Raw genomic sequence first — 6,976 nt, forward strand, 5'->3', positions numbered from 1 at the left:
ACCTCTTCAACAAATGGTACTAGGAAAACTAGATGTCATCATGTAGAAGAATGAAACTAAGCCCTCTTACTCAACCTGTACAAAAACAAAATCTAGAGGCTGGAGAGATTGCTTAGCAGTTAAGAGTACTGACTGCTCTTCCGGATGTCTTGCCATCAACCACATGATGGCTCACAATGATCTGTAATGGGATCCATTTTCTGGTGTGTTTGAAGACAGCTACAGTCTGAAGATGAACTACAGTATACTCATATGTATAAGAATAAACAAATAAATCTTTAAAAAAAAACCAAACAAACCTCTAAATAGATCAAAGACCTCAATGTTAGATCTTGAACTCTGAAATAGAAGAAAAATAGGGGAAATACTTCAAGATAGGGGCATAGGCAAGGATTTTATAAAAAAGATTGTAACTGCACAGGAAGCACAGTTAGCCATCAACAGATGGAATAGCATGAAATGTTCAAGTTTCTACACAACAAAGATAAGTAAAGGGACAAGAGTATAGAATGGGAGGGGGACTTTTAGTAAGTACGTATCTAACAAGATTAATGTCTAGAATATACAAAGAACTCAAGAAACTATATACCAAGAAACCAAACATAATCAGCAAATAAACTAGAAAGGCGAACAGTTTTCAAAAGATAATGTACCAATGGCCAAGGAACATATGAAAAAAATGTTTCACATCACTAACCATCAGAGATATGCAAATTAAAACTTCACGGAAATTAGGTAAGGTTGTGCATGCCAGTAACCCCATCACTCAGGGAGTAGAGGCAGGAAGACACAGAGAGAAGGCAAACCTCACACCCACCCGCTGGTGAGAATGTAAATTAATCTGACCACTATAGAAGTCAGTGTGAAAGTTCTCAAAAATCTGAAAATAGATCCGTTACCCACGTCTTCGGGGTCATCCAGGGTCCTAGCATCCCCATAAAACTATGATCGGCCACCCACTTTCACTAGGCCAATGAAAGAGACAAATTAATCATTAAAAAGTAGATTTATTCAGTGCGGCCATGTTAGGAAGAGAAACGAGTTTGATGACCTCCTCAGAGCAATTTCTGGGGTCATAGCATGGAGTTTAGAGACAAGTGTTGGTAAAAACGAAGAGAGAAGGGGAAAGAACAAAAGATCTGGTACCGGACTCTGATTCCAGGGTACTGACACGAGCTTTGGGCTAAATAAAAGAGGATCTGAGGCAAAGAGTGGGAGAAAAGTATGATTAAGCCTTCATGGTCAAGGGGTGATCCGGTTGGCCATTCTCCCACTCTGACTCTGCAGAGTGGCCCAAAGACATGGTTACCAACATTACACAAAGGATAAGTGAAGGGGGCGGTTCTGATGTTAAAGTCCTGTTCCCCAGTTGGTTCTTGATCTGTCAGTAAAGAAGGCCAGGGGCCAATTGCTGAGTGGAAGGCACACATGGGACTTCCAGGTCACAGGAGGAAAGGGAGACACATGGAAGGAGGAAGGGGGTCTTTTTGCCTTGCTTTGGAGGAAAAAGAAGGCAGCAACCATGTGAGGTCTCGAGGGAGCTTGGACCTATGGCCTCGGCTACAGGCTGGTGGTCAAGGATGTTTGGAAGGGACTGTGTGGGACTAGCCACTGAAGTTTAGGGCAAGTGGAAGGATGGAGATAATAAATTGGCAAGGGCACCCTTTTCCAGGTGGGAGATAATAACACCCAGAAATAATTGTGCCTAGAGGGCAAATTGTAGAGGAACAAACTGTGTGTGTGTGTTTTATCTGTGGTCTCAAGGGGACCAGGAGGGGATCAGGAGGGAGCTGGTAGTTTGGTCACCTCCCAGAGCAAAGTCCTAGAGCAAGGGTGGGTGGAACAAAAGGGAAGCCAGGAGGGGTTAGTAGTATGGCTGTGTCCCAGGGCAAAGGTTTTAAACGTACATGAAACAGATAGGTCTGATTCTTACAAGATGGTCACTCCTTAGAGGTTCTTCGTCATCAGAGATAACTCCCTTCCTCTCTAGAGTGGACCGTCTTCCAAGGAGCTTTGCTATTCCTGGAATCTAGGGCAGTCACAGTTTAGGACAAGGACTGGACACCTTAAGGCTCCTTTGGAGTTCCTGGAACAGGACCTTGTAAAAGGTGAGTTGCAGTTACTCTTTCTTTTTGTGTCTCCAACCTTGAAGAAGGAGGAGGTAGGTTAGGCGCAACCCACTTCTACGTGGACACTCTGATTACCATGTCTAGGCGGAGTGAAATAGGAGAATTCAGGGTAAAGGCAGACATGCCAGGCTTTTTGTCCTGCTTTCCATTATCGCGTGGGGCCAAAGGAGTCAACTCTCTTTAGCATATTCAGTTCTGAATATGTGTTATAGAATCATCTTTTCCAGCGTCCGGTTGATTTTCTCAAAGCACAATTCATCTTAAGCCCATGTATCCAGTTCTAGAAAAGACCTCTCCTAGAGATAGCCAGATAGTCCCGACCAAGCTACTGGCATGATCCATAGATGGTACACCCCCCCCCCCCCCCGCACCCCCCCTCGCCTGCTCCATCACACACACACCAGATTCGAAATACCCACACCTCTCCCTTAACTCCACCCAGCCAAACTTCTTTCCATCCTTTTCCCACCTTGAAGAATAGCACCTCCTGAGACAAAAATCCAGGTGTCATGTGTGATGATTTGTAGACGCTCAGCCCAGGGAGTGGCACTATTAGAAGGTGTGGCCCTGTTAGAGTAGGTATTGTCACTGTAGGTGTGAGCTTTAAGACCCTTATCCTAGCTGCCTGGAAGCCAGTGTTCGGCTCGCATCCTTCAGGTAAAGATAAAGAACTCTCAGCTCTGCCTGCACCATGCCTCCACCTGAACCTATAAGCCAGCCAGTCAAATGTTATCCTTTTAAGAGTTACCTTGGTCATGGTGTCTGTTTACAGCAGAAAAACCCTAACTAAGACATCATGGTTGGTTCTTTCTTTCAAAACTCACATCCAAGTTTTGACAGTTCTTCTTGCTAAACACCCTAATCTACACCCTTTCCTCCTTAGTCTTCAGTCACCTTCCTCTGCAACCAGAGCCATTGCAACAACCTAATGCATCTTTCCCTCAGCCTTACCTCTCAACCTGTCTTCTTAAATCCCAAGTACACTTTGCTGTTTAAAATGATGAGTGGTAGCCAGGCAGTGGTGGCGCACGCCTTTAATCCCAGCACTTGGGAGACAGAGGCAGGTGGATTTCTGAGTTCAAGGCCAGCCTGGTCTACAGAGTGAGGTCCAGGACAGCCAGGGCTATACAGAGAAACCCTGTCTTGAAAAACAAAAATAAACAAACAAAACAAACAAAGTAGTATTAAAAAAAAAATGATGAGTGGTACCCCATGACTTCGGGAATAAAGCCCAAACTCATCACGGCCTGTAAAGCACACAATGGTGATGGACAAATACCTTTTTATATTCTACCTGCATCTCCTCACTCTCACAAATGCAACACATTCAATGGACAGAGGTCCAGTTCATCTCATTTTGACATCGTGCCTACAAGAAGTCTGTTCTGCCTTCCTAAAGCTGAAGGGTTCAAGAAAGTTTAGCTATTTGCAGGTTCACGGGAATGTGGAAAGTCCTGAAGAGAAATGGAGACTTTCCCATCTCAGATGCCTGGGTTCTTTGTCTCTGTAAACTCAAAGCATGAATTTCACAGGCAACCTCGGGTGGGTGTTGGGTGTTTATAATGTTTATTATAAGTTATTTCTAAGTTCAAGAGATTGGAGGGGAGGCAAGCAGAGCTCAGGTATAGCAAGAGTAGGTCCCAGGCAAAGGATTGCCACCAATGTCATAGTCTAGGGATGAATAAGGCTTTTCAAGGTTGAGGCATAGGAGTGAGCTGGTCAGCTTTCCAGGCGCTAGGCTCCAGCAGGCTTCCTTTCGCCCAGAGCTTGGCAGCAGTGAACAGCGCCCTCTAGTGTTATAGTCCCTGTGCAGGCCTCTGAAATTGGTACCCTAACACACAGGGTTTCTATTCCTGCACAAACATCATGGCCAAGAAGCAAGTTGGGGAGGAAAGGATTTATTCAGCTTACAGTTTTACATTGCTGTTGATCACCAAAGGAAGTCAGGACTGTAACTCAAGCAGGTCAGGAAGCAGGAGCTGATGCAGAGGCCATGGAGGGATGTTACTTACTGGCTTGCTTCCCCTGACTTGCTCAGCCTGCTTTCTTACAGAACCCAAGACAACCAGCCCAGGGATGGCACCACCCACAAGGGGCCCTACCCCCTTGATCACTAATTGAGAAAATGCCTTACAGCTGGATCTCATGGAGGCATTTCCTCAATGGAGGCTCCTTTCTCTGTAATGATTCCAGCTTGTGTCAACTTGACACACAAAACCAGCCAGTACACACGGCATGATTCTTTTGTGCTTCTGGAAAATAGAGATTATGACTATGTGTAGTTTTTAGTTAGTTTTACATTTTTCTATCCTTCAGTCGTGGAGTCTTTGAGTTCTGGAAGAAAGCATCATTAGGTGGCTTCCCACAGCAAATGACAGAAAACAGCTAAAATAGGAGGGAAAATGGCTTTACCATGTGGCATACCAAGTTTCTTAAATGTGTTGCTGGTGGTGAAGCTGGGGAAGTCACAGAGAGAGGAGAGAGAGAGAGAGAGAGAGAGAGAGAGAGAGAGAGAGAGAGAGAGAGAGAGAGAGAGATAAGAAAAGAGAGAGAGAAAGAGAAACACCAAACACCAAAACCTTTACCCAGTGTGTTTCTGGTCTCTTATCATCATCAGAAAAAGGTTTTTGTTTTGTTTTGTTTTGTTTTGTTTTGTTTTGTTTTGTTTCTAATGAGGCAAAGTAAGGAATTAGGAGGAAGTTCATTTCATAACGAAAGTGCATACTCAGGCAGTGGGTGAGGGTCCCCAGAAATGGTCACACTGCACAGAATTTTGGACAGTTTTTTTTAAGGATAATCTTTAGTGCAGGGAAAGAAATCAGAGAACCGCAGGGATGGGTTGGGGTCCCTTTCATTTCCCCGACAGGGCTACTATCCATTTCCGTCTTTATATGGAGATTTCAGATATGATGTAGCAACAGATGCATGGAGGGAAAAGGACATTTTACAAGGCTAATCATACAGAGGCGTCATTCTGATGAGGCAAATGACAGTTGCCATCTCGGCTGGGTCCCAGTCAGTTTTGGGTGGTCTTGCTTTTTCCTGTTTAAGGAACATACCTCTCCATTGTTGTAGTCTGCTGTTGTAGCAGTCTTTAGCCTACCACAGTTCCACCACAACACATACATTTCCTTCTCTTTGCCTTGCTCTCTTCAACACGTCAGCCACTTTTCTTTTCGTGTGAAAGCATGCCGAAGGTGACTGCAATCGCTTCCGGCGGCAGCGTGCGGTTAAATAGCACCATGTCCAAAGACCACCAGAGAACTCACCAATCCTTGTACCTCAAAATCCAGCAGACTGGGATTTGCTGGCCTCAGCCACGTCACATGACCAGCGCAATGACTGGCAAGAGAGTGGAATCCTATGCCTGCCTTAGAGCTGCGGTTCTCAAAGTCACCATCCGCGTTACTTAGAAACAGGCTGGAGATGGAAGTTCTCAGGCCCTACCAAACCTAGAAACCTTGCGACTCTCCAGAGGCCTCTGCTCCAGCTCAGCCCTGAGAACTTCTGGCTTTAAGCTAAGTGAAAATGATTTCCTGGCGCCAGGAAAGCTTGAGCCTCCCCTCAATCTCGTGATTATCACAGACTGAGAAAGATCGTGTTCTGTTACTGTATTAAGTCAGGGAACTAGAACTGACTGAAGCGGGCAGTTCCTAGAGTGGCTTACACGATTCAGTCTGAGTATGCCAACAAATGGCTGCTGTTACAATGGAAAGGCTGAGAGCTGAGAGTTCCATTTGTGAGACTAGGAACCTCAGCAGACCCGGCCTGGTGCTGAAGGTCAGGAATCAAGTTGGCAAGTCCCTTGTCTTCAGCCCACAACGAAAAGACAGAAGAAACTAGGCTCTCACATCGGTGAATGATGCAGGGGAATGTCAGCGGTGGCAGTAACAGTGGCAGTAACAGGGTAGGCGAATTTGAAAGCAAGGCATAGCGTAAAATGTGGGGCTTTGTGCTTTGTTGTAATTTCTTTCTTTTAATGTCTCCTTAACCAGTTCTCTTTAACTCCCTGCCAGCCCTCCTCCCAGTTTCCGGTGCAGACCCTTCAAATGTCCCTCCCTCGGTTTCCTGACGGCCTGCTTAAACAGTCCCTTCTCCTATCTGCTCAACTCAGTCTCCCCCACCTCAGCTTGTCTCCTAACAGATCTCCGGCACCAACTGCCTTCTCTTCCTCCTCTGCTAGCCCAATCCTCTTCCTCGGCCTCTGCTGCCTTTTTCATATCCTCTCCTGCCGAGGGCCGTGCAGGAGGAACGACAAATGGCTTTAGAACTCATGGAATACATGCAGCCCGGGGTTACCACAGCCACATGGGTGGGCCTCAGTGTGACACAGCCCTAAGGACCACGCGTCCTGAGGACTTGATGCTGTCATGGGGTTCCGCTCTACCTTGCCTGCTGCTCTCACTTCCCTCTTCATCTTAGAGTTATATGAAAACTCTAAAGGGGCTTCCAGTTCCTCACTGGGCAGTCTCTCTGGCACTCACAATATTAGTGCTTGATCTCTTTCAGGCATTGCTGCTGGAGACGATTCAGGATTCAGTCGCCACCCTAGAGAAGAACTGAGAGATTGTCACCAGTGATCGCCACCCTTAGAAAACATTTGGAAAAATAAACTTGTTAGTGAAGCTAGGTTGAGATGTTTTTACTACTGGCTCTGATTAAAAAAAAAAAAAAAATCTTAGGGAACAATATTAAGTTCAGAAAGGCACACTCCTATTAGTTAATCTAGGGACCCTTTATGGTCAGGGACCAACAACAATGGCGGCACTGGCTGACGTGACTCTCACTGGGTCTAGACTGGTGATAACAGATTTCTTTTTTTTTTTTTTTAATTTTAGGTATTTTCT

This window comes from Mastomys coucha, unplaced genomic scaffold (assembly GCF_008632895.1).
Source record: "Mastomys coucha isolate ucsf_1 unplaced genomic scaffold, UCSF_Mcou_1 pScaffold1, whole genome shotgun sequence".
NCBI lineage: Eukaryota > Metazoa > Chordata > Mammalia > Rodentia > Muridae > Mastomys > Mastomys coucha.